The sequence below is a fragment of the Scleropages formosus genome, chromosome 4, assembly GCF_900964775.1.
Source record: "Scleropages formosus chromosome 4, fSclFor1.1, whole genome shotgun sequence".
Classification (NCBI taxonomy): Eukaryota; Metazoa; Chordata; class Actinopteri; order Osteoglossiformes; family Osteoglossidae; genus Scleropages; species Scleropages formosus.
Window position 1 is genome coordinate 30760571 of NC_041809.1, and position 17334 is coordinate 30777904.

Consider the following 17334-nt stretch of genomic DNA (forward strand, 5'->3'; position numbering starts at 1 on the left):
GAACAGGAACATGTGCGAAGATCTGCAGAGTGCCAGCGAAAACAAAGCAAGGATGCTAAGGGTCCGGCGCTCCGCTGAAGTGCACACCACTGCCGAACAAGCAGGTTAGTCTCCGAAGAGGAATTGACATTACATGGGTTGTCACGACAACCGGCCATGATTAAGAGCAGCTCTGATAGGTCTCCACCTCAGGCAAGAAGCACTAGCCTTGAGATGTGAGCAGATGCTGCGTTGTCTGGCCAATCGCAGGTGAGCAGGGGAAAAGATGACATCATAGGCAAATTAGGGCAAGCCGAATCAGAGCTCGGTTTTCCGGTGCCGCCTGCTTCGTTTTCCGTGGGACCTGTGAGGCCTACTGCAGAGGGAGACAGAGGACATTTTCAACATGGGCTCTTTCTCAGTAGACTGGATTCGATCTTAAATAACTGCAATAACTGGTCCAACATAATAGCAATGTATAAAAACGTATGGTTACAGCAACATGAACGTAGGCCTGACATACCTGAAGATATCTTTGTCAAATTACCTCTCTGTCACACGTAGCCTACGCTGTTACTGCATTGTTTTACATGTGGATCATGCGTGCAGTCGGAGAATTATCGCGTTTATTTAATCCTTTACGCTTAGAGGACATAATTCGCGTTAATGGTACTGCAGTCCGATCGCCAAGCGGCAGGGAGGGACTTTCGTCAAGAAACAGGAGAGCTAAAACATTTTTGGAGAGACTGAATTTGGCTACAGCCCGTTCTGTACAAAGGCTGTGATTACTTGTAAAATATTCCCAGAACTCATCAACCAAGTGTGCGAAAGTTAAAGTAGTGGGGCGTTCACGTTTTAAAAATGATTGAAGTTAATATGGCAGTTTTGAGGGACAAAATCTAAAGAAGAGGAAAATTATATAGCAATGATTTATGCTAGTGAAAAGAAGGAGGGGGGAAAAAGTAAAATAAAGAGAGCAAGAGACAGTGGAAATATAATCCGCCCTCCCACGTCGCGTTCCCCCTCAGCAGCTGTGACCGTGAAACAGAAGGACGATTCTGTCTGGCTCTTCCCCCCGAGCCATTGGCAGTATTGTCATGTCTTCTGCGGACCAATGGGCTGCTTCGAGAGGATGACATCACGGGCTAGGGAACAGCGAGCAGCCAGTGAAGCATCCAGCCTGCCGAGCGAGCCAGGGTTCGGGGTCAGGAACCGGTCTGACAACACAATGGCAATCCTGCCCCCGCACTGTCAGTAGGAGTCCGCACTTTCGGGGATGAACCCGCCAGCGCGCTGGATCCGAAAGCTCCGTGCAGAGAGGGAAAGAATGTCAAGGCGATTTTCAGGTAATCCCCCCTCGCTTCTTGCTGGCAAGTTAAATATGGATGGAAATAGAAGATGGGAGGGTGGAGGTGGGGGAGTGAGTGAGTGGAGGGGGGGGGGTGCTACTGTAGCCTTTTCTCCAGCTGCCTGCATTGATGATCCCGTCCTGTTCTGCGAAAAAAGGGGCAGCTGCTCTGACGTGCGCTCCCTCCCCTCGCCCCTGGCAGCCGGGAGATAGACGCTCGCCTCACCACCACCACCACCAGCAGCCTCGCGGAGCTGCCCAAGCGCCGCCTTGGCTTGGGTTCTTCTTCTCGCTCTCCCGTCCCCCGCTCCGCTCCACACACACACGCACACACACACAGCGCATCTTTGTTTATTATGTGCGTGCGGGCTGAATAGGTGCCGTGTGCCGGAGCGGAGCGTCTCCGACTCCGTCCGTCCGTGCGCGAGCCGTCCGAGCGCGCCGCTCAGCTGCAGCTGCAGTGCCGGCGCGCGGACAAAAAGACGCGCTGCTGTCTCGGGAGCCGCCGGGGGCCGAAGCGCCGGCGTTTGTTCCGCGGGCCGCTTTTTCAGCTCCCGATGAATCAATCGAAGCGAAAGGATGCTGGCATGCCGGGATGCTGGGATGCCGGGATGCTGAATGCCCGCTGCGCGCCGAGCCCAGGCGCAGATCTTTGTTTTCCCGGCCACATCTGAGTGGGTGTTAAGGTGAGGATGGTTACTTTGATTTTTTTTTTCTCGACTACATACCTGCAATCTGTGCCATCCATGTCTCCCAGTTCGGAGCCAGGGCTGGTTCTGCTGGAAATTAAAATGGAGCACCTACTCATTTGTGTGCGAGGATGCTGACGGTGGAGGGGGTCGGCGATCGTTCCCCCGTCCCCAACCGGAAGCTTCCGAGGACCCCCCGAGCTATCCGGTTGCCGGGTCACCCGGAGCGGTCCCCGCGCACCCCGTCATCGCAGAACTTCAGGCGTGAGCCACCTTTGGCCAGGCGCCGATGTTATGCGGTGCCGCACGGAGCCGTGGACGCCGGTTCGGTCGGACCCTTGATGGCACACCGCTTCCTGAAAGCGTGGCCCTCTTCATCCGAGCATGTGGGAGCGCCACCGGGGGTCGGGGAATAGGAGGGCATGTTTCGGTGGCCTTTCGGACAGGTGCCGGGCCATCGTTGTCGTCATCGTGCCGATAGAAAGGCCCGAGTGACAATCCGCCAGTGGACGGGAGGTCCCCTCCCCACTCTAGCGTCTTCTTTCCAAACCTGCGACCCCTTCCTTCAGCCGAACGAGGCCCTTCGGTTTAATAACACGGATGTCTCCTGGATATCTCCTGTCCGCGTGCGGCAGCTGATGGGAGAAAAAGAATTTTCTTCTTTTTCTTTCCTTTCTAGAATCACTGTTTTCATATCCTTGAAACAGACAAGTTGGGAAACGGGAAATGATGTTGGAAAATTACACTTGGCTGACTTGCTAGACCTACCTCTGGTTGGCACGAGGGCGATGGCGTTGGGGATTTGTAGCCACATGGGCTATTTGTAGTGATCCACGGCGACTCGATTCACAGTCGCAGTTGCCGATCACATCCCAGGCTGGTAAATCAATGGATCCAAGGTCAAAGGTGGTGGGGGACAATAAAATGTCCTTGTTGGGAGTCGTGCACGTTCTGCTCGAAACGATTAGAAGAATGATGGGCCCTCCAGCTGGCAAACGTATATGGGAGAGAAGTGTAGCTGTCGGTAACTATTTGGACTCAGCTAGTCCCCAGGTAGGCTCAAGTTCTCTTATCAGAGGACATAGTGTAGTAACCCCAGTGCTCTGTTGGCTCACATCATTCAGCTTCTCCCTTCTTAAGTGATGCAGAATAGTCGTAGCAGAAGACGCATTTTCACTTTGCATATCTGCAATCAGATTTGGATGGGAGGAAGGGTACAAAGCTTTTATCGTGGAGGGGGGACTAGGGAGCTAATGTAGTATCAAGGCTACCTAAGGGGCGAAAGATAAATGGCTCAGCAGAGGTTTGCAGCAGCCGTTAGGTCTCTGTGGTCTGGCAGACTAAGAACTCGTTCTGGGCCTCAAGTTCCTTCCATATTGTGGTTGACCCTTTATTGAGGCTGTTACATTTTTGCGGGTTTTCTGGACATCAGGATCATCTCAGCGTGCAGTACAGAATGAGCTTAAGTCATGCAAAGAAACGGTTGGTGTGAGGGAATGTGGAGGTGTGGCAAAAACAGATTTGTGCATGTGTGAGGAATGGTCATTTGTGTAAGTACTTTACCTTAATTTCAATATACTGGTGCGTCTCGAGTGACCTTGAGCGTAATTAATTCAGCAGCCCCTGTGCACCGCAATACATATTCATGTGACCAAAGTAATAATTGAGTTGATCGAAACAGGAAGCATGCATGGTTACCATGGAGAAAAAGAAAGAAAAAAAAAAGGAGGGCAGCACGTTCTTTTTGGCTGATGTGTTGATTCAGGAACGACGACGCCGACGCCGTGGTCTCAACGCACGAAGCCCGGGTGCTCAGGTGTGTCGTGTAACCCAACGCAGCTGGGTTGCTTTACGGCCGTTTCGCCGAGCGTTAACAATACCGGGGTGACACCGCTTCAAAAAAAAGGTACGCTTACAGAACGTTGCCTGGATGGAAACTTCAGCAGCGCACAGCCGCCGCTGCGAATTTTATAATCTATATTAATGAGTAACGTGGGGCAACTCCACGTGTGTGCCCCCGCCCCCCCCCGCCCCCGTGTGTAAGGACAATGCAGATAATGTGCCGAGTACCCTGGTCAGGTGCTGTGGGGGGGCATGGTCTGAGGGCAGGATTAGCATCAGGGATTGAGAGCCATCTGGCCATTTTGCTACAGAGAGAATTTCCTCACACGGCCGTGCCAAATGCGCCTGCTCGCCGTCTGTGTCTCCTTGCAGCGTTTGCGCGCGGGGGTGTGCGAGCACGGGTGCGTTGGGGAAGGAGGGATCCCCGCCACCGTGCACCGGGTGACCCGTTTTTCAGTCTGCCGCTTTGCGCGCGGGGGACCCCGATGTACAGCTACGGCGCGGTCGCGGTTGGACGCCGAGCGGAGCAGAAGGCCCGCGGTAGCCAGTTTGCGTTTCCAGTCTGCTGCGGTCATCTGCGGTCGCGCGAGGTGTGTCGCGGAGCCAGGAACAACACCTGACGGCGCGAAGTGATATCCGGCTCGCTCTCTAGGTAGCTGCGCAGCCGTTCACAGACCGCGGTCCTCTGGACTGCGGGCTGCCAGGGTGACATCTACTGCGGACTCAATGTGCGATAGCAAGGCTGATATATCGCTAATATTAAAATTATTGGGAAAATATTAACTCGCAGAGGGGTTGCGGTGGCGCAGTGGGTTGGGCCGGGACCTGCTCTCCGGTGGGTCTGGGGTTCGAGTCCCGCTTGGGGTGCCTTGCGACGGACTGGCATCCCGTCCTGGGTGTGTCCCCTCCCCCTCCGGCCTTACGCCCTGTGTTGCCGGGTAGGTTGCCCGCAACCCCATATGGGACAAGCGGTTCAGAAAATGTGTGTGTGTGTCTGTGTGTGTGTGTATTAACTCACAGAGCAAACCAGCGTTAAAATGATTGGACTTCAAGCGTTTCGCAACAAATTTGCTTCTTCCCCTGTTCGATATACAGGCGGTCCCCGATTTACGACGGGCCACGTTCCGTGAGACCCGTCGTAAGTCGAAAATATCGTAAGTCGAAAATGCATTTAATACACCTAATACACAGCTCTGCGTGACGGACTGGGAGATGCGGATCGCTGCCGCTGCCCAGCATCGCGAGATCGAAAGTCGTAAAGTCGAAAAAAAATCGTACGTCGAACCGTCGTAAATAGGAGACCACCTGCGAAATAAAGCGCGTTTAAGGAAAACGCTGTCGATTTTGAGCCCTGACTTTGTAGTTCCGCGAAAGCGTGGTGGAAACTGTTGGCCTTGAGATGTTTACAGACGAGCAACGTGGGCCAAAGATGCTGTAAGGTTAATGAAGGATCAAATTCCATCTGGTACTGCAGCGATGTGTATCTTTCACTGGTGACCGACTACTGTGACCGCCAGCGGAAAACAGAAAGAAACTACTTCTAGGACTATCCAACAAATTCTGTTCTTTTAAATACCTGTTTCGGTAATAATACCTTGCAGGTGTAGTTTAAGTCATGAGTACCTACAGCGTGTCTTTGCTGTAAGAATCGTAGCCTATGGATAGTCCTTTACAGTACGGCTGCCTTGCTTAAAGTTTACGGCGAAAATGTCACGTTTCTGCACATTTGATTGTCCTTCGTTTCCCTGATTTTATTCTTCTTGCTTTACTAAAAATAATTCAGATTAAAAATTCGTACAAGTCCATATATGTCTGATGACTTATTGGCTCGCTCCTGCTAAATCAGTAGCGGCGTGGATGAGATGCACCGATCGGCCCTTTTTCCCCCCCATCAGAAGTGTGCGGAACGATCGGTCATCTGAAGCGGAAAAAAATCGATAACCTGTAAATGGCTGAGATTTAAATGTAGCGGCGCTTCGGTCCGTGAAGGCGTGAAAGGACTGTGTTTATGCGGTTGCCGCTTTCAGGTTTTTGGAGAGGATAACCACGAATGAATTTATTGTTTATTATCATTTATCGTCTAACTTACCGTAAGATGTCCGTAGTAACGTAGTGCTGCCGTCGCACATACGTGATAATAAACGTCTGGAGAATTGGCTCGGATCACAAATATCCCAGAGCAACTTTGTCTCTATTTCAAAGCGCATTCAAGTGCGTGTATCCGTGATCCTCGAGAGCTGAAGCTGTATCCGTTCTCATGTCAGTGGATCTAGATTGTTCATGCAGATCCCCAACTTTCCATCAGAATGGGTTCTTCTGAACAGCTAAAGAGAGGGAAAAATATTTTATAACTATAGCGGGTAGTGGCTCTGCTCCACAGTACCTGGGCTTTTTCGGTGTGGGTTCAAATATGTTCAGCCTGTATGGACTTTGCACGTCCTTCCCGTGCTCAAATGAGTTTTCTCTACGTGCTCTGGTTTCCTCCCACTGTCCGGAGACATGCATTTCAGGTCAGTTGGTGACCCTAAGTTGCCTGTTATGTATGAGTATATGTGTGTACTTGTGTACTCTGTGATGGAGTGTCCTGTCCTGGGTGAACCCCCCCCCCCCACCTACTGTTCCAAAACTTGGAAAGACACTGAACACAAATCCACAGGTTTCACAGCTCCCCCACCTTCCTGGATTAAGGTTCTGAATGGCAGCGTCTGTCTGCTAATCGCAGTGTTTGTGGGGAAGAGTGTGTAAACGTTGTACTGGGGATGAAGTGATATGTTTATGAGCCCGTGTGCCTCTTTTACCGAGCCTGTGTATATTGCCAGAACAGAATACCCACAGCAAGGAAATCCTACATCTAAAACTTGTGAAAAGCTGCATAAACGAGAATGCGAAGTAAACTACGACTTTGAATTTATTGTCACACCCTATTAACACTGAAGGTGCATTGCAAATGCATTCCAAAATTCAGTAGTTTTTTTTTTTTTTTTTTTTTTTTTTTATCATACTTTAATCACGGAAGCTTTGGGAGGCTTCTTAGTTTCTCTAAAGATAGTGTAGGAGGAGTAATAGGAGTAGAGTTTTTAAAAATTCACTTTAAATATGGGTAAAGTGAGAATACAGGTACATTAAAAAAGTTTCACAGCATTTTTATGATGTAATGCATGGTGGCGGAGTTGCCAATCGTTTAATCCTAGAATTACAGCCTAAAGGGCGGCACGGTGACACGGTAAGCAGCGCTGCCCCCTCACAGTGCCTGGGTGGTGCAACAGATGTGGGTTCAACCCCTGCTTAGTCTGTGTGGAGTTTGTCTTGGTGCTCTGGTTTCCTCCCACAGTCCAAAGACATGCAGTTCAGGTGAATGGATGACTCTAAATTGCTCCTCGTCTGTGCAGCTACCCTGCGATGCACTGGGGTCCCGTCCGGGGTATATCCTCCGTCCCTCTGCCTTCCGCCCGGTGATTCCGGGATAGGCTCTGGATCCCCGTGACCCTGCTTGGAACAAGCAGTTATTGAAAATGGATAGATTGAAGTGTAACGACAAACTAACGCAACTAATGTGCGTCACTATTAGTGTTCACAGCATTAAAAATTACAGTGGCTGACGTTGTAATATGTTTTAGCAATATTAATAAAAAGTGTTCTGCTGATAAAATAAGGTGAGAAACTATATTTTTAAATGTTTTAGTCATGTTTTCTACATCCATAGCAAACATTAGTGGGAACACAGTGTTATAAGACAGTTGAAACTTTCGATGAAAGCTATTAGATGCTGGCTAACAGCTGACCAAACTAAATATATTATATTATTATCTAAAACCAAATGTACTGTATAACATTAGACTCTTCCAGCACAAAGGCACGTAGAGTAAATGGTGGTAAAAACACAAACGTTTACATTACATTTACATTTATTCATTTAGCAGAAAACAGCAGAGGCCATAAACAGTCCGTTAGTAAAATAACGTGCGACTAAGGTGTAACGTCTCCCCACTACGCAACAGTGCCAGGTACTTGAGGGAATGGCACTGTGGCGCTGGATTGGTTTTGCGCACATTCCGCTTCATAAAAAGATTGCAGCTCTTGTGACTAGTACCACTGTGTATACGGATTTTACAACACACCAGTTGGTTATTCTTTCGTGTCCCGGAAAGTCGAAATAAATGATAAAATTGCGAACGAAAGGATCAATGCATTTGTTTTCAAGCTGCAATTCGTTTGAACGCATCTGTTGCAAATGTCCATATCTTCACTTAACTGTACATGCGCTTAACAGTGCATAAAATTCATTCCACCTTTTCAGAAAATTTTGAACGTTTTTTCTGCAAAGTACCAATTACCTTACTGCTAATGTAGCATTTTTATAATTGATGAAAATAGACCATAACGTTCCTAAAGGGAACTAACTGTGTAAATAAAGTTATCCAGTACTGTACATACACAGCGCAAAATACTTTTAATTAATGCTTTAAACCACATGTAAACTATTTGTAAATTGAAATTCAGTTTTTTTAACCTTCCAATTTAATGGTTAAATACACATATCGTTACACAGCTTTTACAACGTAGCGAGTGAGGCAGAGCATATGTATATGGTTTCTGGAGTGCAAGTAAAATGTTTTGAAAAGGTGCACTTGTCTCCAGTGTCATTGATTTTCCCCGCAGTCGCTGGTCTAAATGAAGTGACCTTGGTTTCCATAACAGGTTGAAGGAAGAATGCTGCTATTATAATTATCGCTGACAGCTGTGAGGCCCCATTAATTCTGTGCACTTTGAAGCCATAAATCATCATCTCTCCCTACTTATAATTACAATATCATTATTATTTTGCTTATCTGATGTTTTACCCACAGCACATCTAATTTTTACCTACAAAGCTGGACACTTCACTGGAGCCAGTCAGGTTCCACTATCTATCTTGCAGGGTATCCCAGGAGAACTCCTTCTAGGGCTTGAACCAGCAACCCTTGACTTAGAAGGGTATGTCCCTGGGGACCTCCTGTCTTTTTCATTCTGCTGACTGTCATTCTTCTGCTGTATGCCAGCTGCCATTACAGAAAAAAAGAACACCGATAGCCAGCCTGTATTGGTGAGAAACCACATCACAAACATTGTACTTATTGTATTGGTTCCATCATTTTTGTCACAAGGTGTCTGCGAAAAACTGGACCTGTCCTTGAAAGGTTCACGACTCAAGTCCCGGGAGAGGCTCTTGTATGTAGCTACAAAAGATTTGCAAATTCTGGAAAATGCGGAATGTGTCAGCCAGCACAGTAAGTTTTACTGCAGTAGAGCTCCTTGAGCAAGGTACTGCTCCAGAATCTTTGACACGGTCCTTCATATGTATTGTCCTTTCCGGAATAAAAAATGTCAGCCAGGTAATCACGATCACACGTACTGTTACGCTTTAGGAAATGTTAATATAATTAATGTATTCATTTATAAATGATAATGTAACTCATAACGCAAAAATAACTTTTTTTGCTGTCAGCATTTGTGCCCTGGAAAATTCAGTGGCGTTTGTCTAGGCCTTCGCGGTACGTTCTTGCACATTTTGCCCCGCAGCGCCGCGGCAGCCGAAAGCACGTGACGAATGGTTGCTGTCCAATGACGCGGGAACTGGAAGGGTGGAAAAAAGAATTTACTGTGACGGCAGGGGGCAGGACCATCTGGACATGCTTTAAGTGTGCACATGTACGGTTGCTTAATGATAATTAGTATGTAGCTGAAACAAAAAAAAAATCCTCCTGCTGGATTCTAAGTGCGGCAAGTCACGTCCAGCTTCTGCACCCGTCAATCCGAACCTTGAACCCAACCCCCTCAAGCATCGGCACAGATTCGACGTCAACTCAACGGCGAATCTTCACTGAGCAATTGTACAAACGAAATGAATCTTGACCTTTTCAAATTTTTCAAAAGACGAAACTTTGACGAGCAAGGTTTACAAGGAAACGAATTACTGTCGAATCGTGGACTGCCGGTACTATAGAGAAGTCTATAGTATTCGGGACACGTTACCAAGCAAGTGGCGGATAGGCCTGGGTGCAACGTGCTGTGTGATTTGTTAGTTTGTGATTCAAATTCCTTTTCTTTATTTATTTGTTTATTTTTGGAAGGCTCAACAGAGCTCGAATTGCCACTAGACGCAAGAAATTTGAAAAACTAAAATAAAATAACAGTAACACTAATTTGATTTCTTTATAAATGTTATTATATTTTAATTAATTTTATTTTTTCTTTATTATTTTTTATAAATCTTTTTTTTCCGTTAATTAAGATGTTAATTAATTTCTATTTAATTTATTTTAAATTATAAAATGAATATTCTATTTTTAGTAATTCAGTCATTTCCTTTTAAATTATTAACAGTAAACTTTCTATTTCTCTTCTTTTTTTATTAATTATTTATTTTAATTATCAAGTTAAACTTTTGTTATTTGTTTTCTAATTAATTTATTTCACATTATTAAGACAGAAATTTCTGATATTAAATAATTTCTTACTTCTTGTTCTTTTAAAATTACTTAAAAATTTTTCTTTGATTATTTTGTATTTTTTAATTTCAGTAGGCCTATTAATTTATTTCATTAATTGAAAATTTAATGTGTTTGTTAATTTATTATTTCATTTTTGTGTATTTTTAGAAAAGATGCAAGGATGGCCACTGAGAGAAGGACAACTTTAAAAGTACGTGAATGTTGACCTAACATATTTAGTGGATTGGTGAATAACCGATGACTCTTCACCTAATTTTGAAGGAGGACGGATGAATAGAAGGTGAATCTTGAATTTATTTAACTTTTTTCCCCACAAAAGTGAATCCAGGCGAATGCTTCGGGGTGGGGTTTGGTACAGTTTACGGAATCAGTCACCATTTCTTTTCCTACTGTAATTATTTATTTGCTTAGTAGACAAAGATACTTCTTGCTCTACTTACTGTTTGTGATTTATACTGTTGGAAAATTTCTAAGGCAGTTTAATGCAACTACTTTGTTGAATTTTTTTTATTTTTTTACTTTTTATAATTCACTTTAGCCCTGTACGGATTTTAGCGCTTATCTTTAGCTACCACAGCTAATTTTAGCCAATACGATTTTCCCCCCTCTTTTTTCTTACACGTAGTCTTGTACGGGTTCACCGTTGATCCCAGGGCTTCTGTAGAACTGCCGTAGAACACACACGCACACACACACACACACACACGCACAGAGAGCTGGTGCTAAACGTTAATGAAAGACTCGTTTCATCCGAGAATGTCCTCGATGTTCCGCGTGAACCGATTACAGCTAACCTTTCTTATCCGACGTTGGGCCGGGGAACTCCGGTCCTCGTGATTACGGTCGGCCCCGAGTTAACTTCGCCTAAAACGTTGGCTCGGGGAATTTCCAATCTCAACAACCTCTTCCGCTGAAGACGTGTAGCGTAGGCCGAAAACAACCTTTATGTTATTCACTTTTGGCATAATGTCCATCCATCCATCTTCCTCCGCTTTTATCCGGGGCCGGGTCGCGGGGGCAGCAGTCCGAGCAGAGTACTCCAGACCTCCCTCTCCCCGCACACCTCCTCCAGTTCCTCTGGGGGAACCCCAAGGCGTTCCCAGGCCAGCCGGGAGACATAGTCTCTCCAACGTGTCCTGGGTCTGCCCCGAGGCCTCCTCCCAGTGGGACAAGCCCGGAGCACCTCCCCAGGGAGGCGTCCAGGAGGCATCCGGAACAGATGCCCAAGCCACCTCAACTGGCTCCTCTCGATGCGGAGGAGCAGCGGCTCTACTCCGAGCTCCTCCCGGGTGACTGAGCTCCTCACCCTATCCCTAAGGGTGCGCCCAGCCACTCTGCGGAGGAAACTCATTTCTGCCGCTTGTATCCGCGATCTCATTCTTTCGGTCATGATCCAGAGTTCATGACCATAGGTGAGGGTAGGAACGTAGATCGACCGGTAAATTGAGAGCTTCGCCTTACGACTCAGCTCCCTCTTCACCACAACAGACCGGTACAATGACCGCATTACTGCAGACGCCGCACCGATCCGTCTGTCGACCTGCCGCTCCATTTTTCCCTCACTCGTGAACAAGACCCCAAGATACTTAAACTCCTCCACTTGAGGGAGCAACTCCCCCCTAACCCGGAGGGAGCAATCCACCTTTTTCCGACTTGGCATAATGTAAAAAAAAAATCATATGGTTCTTCTCCGTGAACCGCCACCTTATCGTGGTGGAGGGGTTTGAGTGCCTGAATGAGTCCAGGAGCTATGTTGTCTGGGGCTACATGCCCCTGGTAGGGTCTCCCATGGCAGACAGGTCCTGGATGACAGACGAGACAAAGCGCGGTTCAAAAACCCCTTATGACAAAAAAATCAAGGCGTCCGTTTACCCCGCCCGGTATGGGGTCACCGGGGCCCCACCCTGGAGCCAGGCCTGGGGGGGGGGGCTCGCATGCGAGCGCCTGGTGGCCAGGTCTATGCCCACGGGGCCTGGCCGGGCTCAGCCCGAAGCCACAACGTGGAGCCGCTCTTCGGTGGGCTCACCACCTGCCGGAGAAACCGTAAGGGGCCGGTGCATTGTGATTTGGGCGGTGGTCGGGGCCGAGTGCCCGGCCGACCCAAACCTCGGGCGCCAACTCTGGTTTTTGGGACTTGGCATAATGTAAAAAACTAATTTATTATCAACCCTGTCACTGGAGATAGTAGAGCTGCAACATTTTGCTGTTGTTGCTGCTGAAAAATAACGCGAGGTTAAGTTTGAGCAGCTCACCCTAACCCTAACCACATGCACACACTTCTCCCACCATTATTTCTAGTGCTGCTGCTACTATCATTATCCATGTAGCCATACTATACATTTTTCAACTGCTACCATTTTTTTCCTCCTGCTGGTTTCTTTATAAATAAACTAAATATTGCACATGCAACAAAATTTGGAAAGAAAAAGTCTTTGGCAAAAGACTTGAAAGTAATTCTGGCATTCATTAATTTTAATTAAGCCCGTTTATAGTAAAAGGCAAAAAAAAAAGACATAGAATTGCTGTTTAGATGTTTGGAGCTGATACTTTATACTTTGAAAGCCTGTGTTTTCTGTTACTGGTACCTGTAATATGCATCATTCGGTCTTATGGTGACTTACAGTGTAATGACATAAAAATCTGTGATATGGATATGTTTATTAATTTATTCATTGTCTGAATGCAGTGTTATGGTGGTCCAGAGCCTATCCTAGCAGCATGGGGTGTAAAGTGGAGTACATCTCGGACAGGACACACATCCATTGTAGAACAGTCTCACACACACACACACACAAGAGACAATTTAGAGTCATTGGACGTAAATCTTTGGACTGTGGGAGCAAACTGGAGCACAGAGGAAAGCCACATGAACAGAGGGAGTACATGAACCTGCAGAAGTTTATATACAGTCAAATGAACTCTGAATATTTTTATATGGCATCACAAATTGCTCATATGGATCTCAGTACTGAAACACATTACAGAACTACCATACATCACAACGCTGTGACCATGCTGACTTTATACTTAATGTTTTTTCTCAGCCTGTTTTATGATTTGTCACTTCAACCTAATTCAGGTTCAGAATGCCTTCCTTAATGGCCTTTCCCTGAAAGGAGGACGGAAAAAAAATCTCACACAGTCTGAAACCACTTGTCCCAACCAGGGATCACGGCAAACCAGAGCCTAACCCAGCAACAAAGGGCACAAGGCTGGAGGGGGAGGGGACACACCCAGGACGGGACACCAGTCCATCACAAGGCACCCCAAGCAGGACTCGAACCCTGGACCCACCAGAGAGCAGGACCTTGCCAAACCTGCTGCTCTGCTGTACCGCCGCCCCACCGCGCCCCCCTAGTGGAAACAATAATGTTTTTAATTCTCTTGACATCTGCAAGTCAAAGAGATCTCCATCTCTACAATACTTCAGCCATAAAAGGGAGCCAAAAGTCAAGGGATCATGCTTGTCATGGTCACTCGTTACATTAGAGTTGTTACGTGACATGTTTCATGGGATGAAAAGTGCTTTTCCGAAATGTAAATTACGGGATTAATGTTACAGACTTAGTTTACCCATTTAACCACTCATCTTTTACTGAGGTGATTCAGCTGACACATCTCACTCCAGGGTCCAACGGCAGGGTTCTTGTTATCACAGGTCTGCTTCTCAAACCCGAGCTGTACAGCCTTTTCCTAGTACTGCTGGAGTCCATAGGATGCAGTTCTCTGTAGAAAAGGCTACGGTGAATTATACCAGTTATTCATAGAAAAAGCACACTAGGAAAGCGAAAAGGGTTAAACATTTTTGAACAAGAGCGATTCGGAGTTCGTTGTGCCATTGCATGCGCTTACCAGTCTTGCTCAAATTCTCCACCGAGGAATTCCAGTGTTTCCAACTCCTTCTGGCAGCACGGCCTCCAAGTCTTCGGGCAGTCTGGCGACTTTCACTTCTTGCCCCGACGATGTTCCCTTGGACCCCTTGAGTCTTCTTTTTGGCTTTTGCTTTGCTGCCGAGGCCGACATCGTGATGTTCCTCTGACAGGCGTTGAAAGTTCTACATAAACTCAACTAGTCCGTTTTTATGCACGGACACCGGGCCCTAAAATTCCACGCAAGTATGCAAACGCTGGTCAGATTTCTTTTCAGACGTCTGGCCTTTCTGGCCAAGCTCCCAGTTTCAAGTCTAGCTGCACATCCCCCTGTGTTTGTTTACATTTCTCTGCATATTTGAATCTCTTCAGAAGAGCAGACAGCTCTGATAGATCTTTGAATATATAATCATTCACGACTTTGTGCCGCCACCCTAGGATCGAATCCCGTCGAGGGCGTGCTTTGCTTTACGGCCGTGCTCAGAATGCCAAGTATGCTATCGAGTAAGTAATAACTGAGGATTCGTGGCTAGACTGATGCCTGCACTTATCTGCGTCGTCTAGAATAGCGTGCGAAGGATAAACACTGGTGTATTGAAACCGGGCTACTTTTTATTTGAATTTGACTTCAGACTCTTTGTGTCAAATATGGCAATTTTCATTTATTTTGTAATATGAATATATATGTCATTATCCATTTTGTATTATTTGCTTAGCAGAAGACTTAATTTATTTGGTAAAATGAATACAGGCGGTCCCCGATTTACGATGGGGTTACATTCTGCGAAATCCATCGGAAGCCGAAAATATTGCAAGTTGAAAATGCATTTAATACACCTAATACACTCCTCTGTGTGACAAACTGGGAGATGTGGATCGCTGCTGCTGCCCAGCATTGTGAGAGAGTATCGCTCCGCATATCGCTTTCCCTGGAAAAAATCAAAAATTCAAAATTCGAAAAAAAAATCGTAAGTCGAACCATCGTAAATCGAGGACCGCCTGTACGTATGTCTATCCATTACGTATTTTTTGCTTAGCAGAAGACTAATGACCCGTGTAGCTTATCACTTTACGTTTTCAACTGTTTATGCAGATGGATATTTGGATATTGAATGAATGAGATATTACTATTTTGTTGCTTAATTAATGGTTTTATTTGAGGACTTACAGTTTAAACCATTTAAACAACTGTATATTTAAGTGGAGTACATCAGTAGTAGGGCAGCATGGTGGCGCAGCATGTAGTGCTGCTGTCTCATGGTACTCAAGTGGCACAAAAGTACGTGGGTTTGATCCTCCCTCCCACTGTGTGGAGTCTGCATGTTTTCTCTGCGTGGGTTTCCTACCACAGTCTAAAAGCATACAGTTGAAAGGGATTGATGAAGCTTAATTAGCCATAGTGTGTGAATGGGCGAGTGGGTGTGCGCGGTGTGGCTACCCTGCGATAGGATGGTGTCCTGTCCAGGGTGTCCCCCCTAGCCTTGCTTCCAGTTCTTCCACAATAGGCTTTGGATTAACGGCAACTCTGCTCAGGGTGAGATGTCATTGAAATTGGATGGATGGATATCAGTAGTAGTCGTAGGCGCTACCCCAACCCGCGAGACCCCTTCTGGGAACGGAACCGCCAGGGTGTCGTTAACCACATTTGTGGCTGCTGCCCAAATTTAAGCCAAGCGTTCATCTCAGCATATGTTTGGCAGGACCTGAAGTTGGAAGCGTTTGGTAACATCTTTGACTACTACACCTCAACTCACTCTAAGGCAGCTTTGCATCAGCTTGCCTTACACTAATGGCCTGGTGATGGCCCATCACCACTTGTCCCGGAGATGTGGGCTCCAGATTACGAGTCTTTCATGGATTTGCTTGCATTAGATATTTATATTCTGCCAGGGGTTGCCTTCGGTGACTGAGTATCTTAAGAGGGAAATGGACAGGCACGTGTTATTGATGTGCATAAATTGTCTTTAGCAGGAAACTGGAGCATCACTTGAGGGACACCTTGGTGCCTCAGCCACCTTCAGCCGCTCAGTCTTGAGATATATTGCTGCAATACGATAAGCCTCTGGACTGAACCGCTTCGATACAAGTCTGCCTATCAGAAAGTAGGCATTTACATAATCACGTTAAGTGCGACGAGTACAATTTGGTATTTCTGCTAAATATTAATCAGTAGCGGGCTGCTTTAAGTTTTACCCAGACACCTGAAACGTGCACCATGTTGATCGTTGGTAACACGGATCGAATCAATATGCTGTAATCCTGCCCTTGAGTCAGAAATTTTAAAATGCCTTTGAGATGAGGGACAGTCGGGAGCCTTGGTGAAATATTTGAGGCATGCGTTCTACAGTAGAGGAGACCGAGGTTCTGGGGCGTGTCGGGAGGGGCAGTGTGAGGAAGCATTGCGAGAAGGCAGAGCACTAAGGCCTGGTCTGGAGTTTGGGTGTCCGTGTGCTGCAGGGAACGATGAGGGATTGCCCTAGTGGCCATGGTGCGGCCACACTTGCTAGCGGTGGAGGGACCTGAACCACTCAGCACGCTTTCAGCAGCAATTAATCAGGCTGCTGCAGGTAACATGGGGCTGCCAGACATTGAGGGCAAGGTGGTGATGGGACAGAGTCTTCCTGACCTGCTATCACAGCCAACTGACACAGATCAACAGAAGCACAACCAGTTCCCTGTGGCACAGCTTACAAGGTGGGAATCTTATGGAAAGCATTGGATTACAGTCTTCTTTCCTTTCTTGTACCAAATTGGATGCTTTTGTAACGTAACTTAGAGTTTCCCTTGAAATTCCCCTGTGGGTACAACGTCCTTATTGTTATACAGCCACATTTCAGTCAGTTGCACCACTTTTTTTAAATGTTCTTGGTCTATTTATCCATGACATTGGACAGATTACACACACGACAGATGCACAATGTGCTGTTCAAAAAGCATGGCCACAAACTATGCCCTGCGAGCGTTTGACGGATTCGCTGAATTCTAATAAAATCCTTTCCTAAGCCTCCCATAGCCTTATTGCTATACATAGAAAAACCGGTCATTTTTCACTTTGGATCCTGGAGAAAACGGGGGAAGGGAATCATCGCAGTACATCGAGGTGGGATGTAAAGATG

General features: G+C 46.6%; 1 protein-coding gene across 7 annotated transcripts in view; it reads left to right on the top strand.

Moving 5' to 3' along the window:
• The first annotated feature begins 1138 nt into the window (after window positions 1–1138).
• The window catches only part of LOC108934431 (serine/threonine-protein kinase PAK 3), a 43895-nt gene continuing 27699 nt past the window's right edge, over window positions 1139–17334 (top strand). For 3 of the 7 annotated variants that reach the window (XM_029251264.1, XM_029251269.1, XM_029251268.1), the window contains exon 1: window positions 1139–1325. The gene's annotated coding sequence lies outside the window, so the exon portion shown is untranslated. Of the gene's footprint in view, window positions 1326–1981; window positions 2014–9002; window positions 9126–10496; window positions 10630–14243; window positions 14723–17334 lie in introns of those variants that run through there. The other 4 variants (XM_029251265.1, XM_029251267.1, XM_018752244.1 and 1 more) reach the window with 4 other exon arrangements.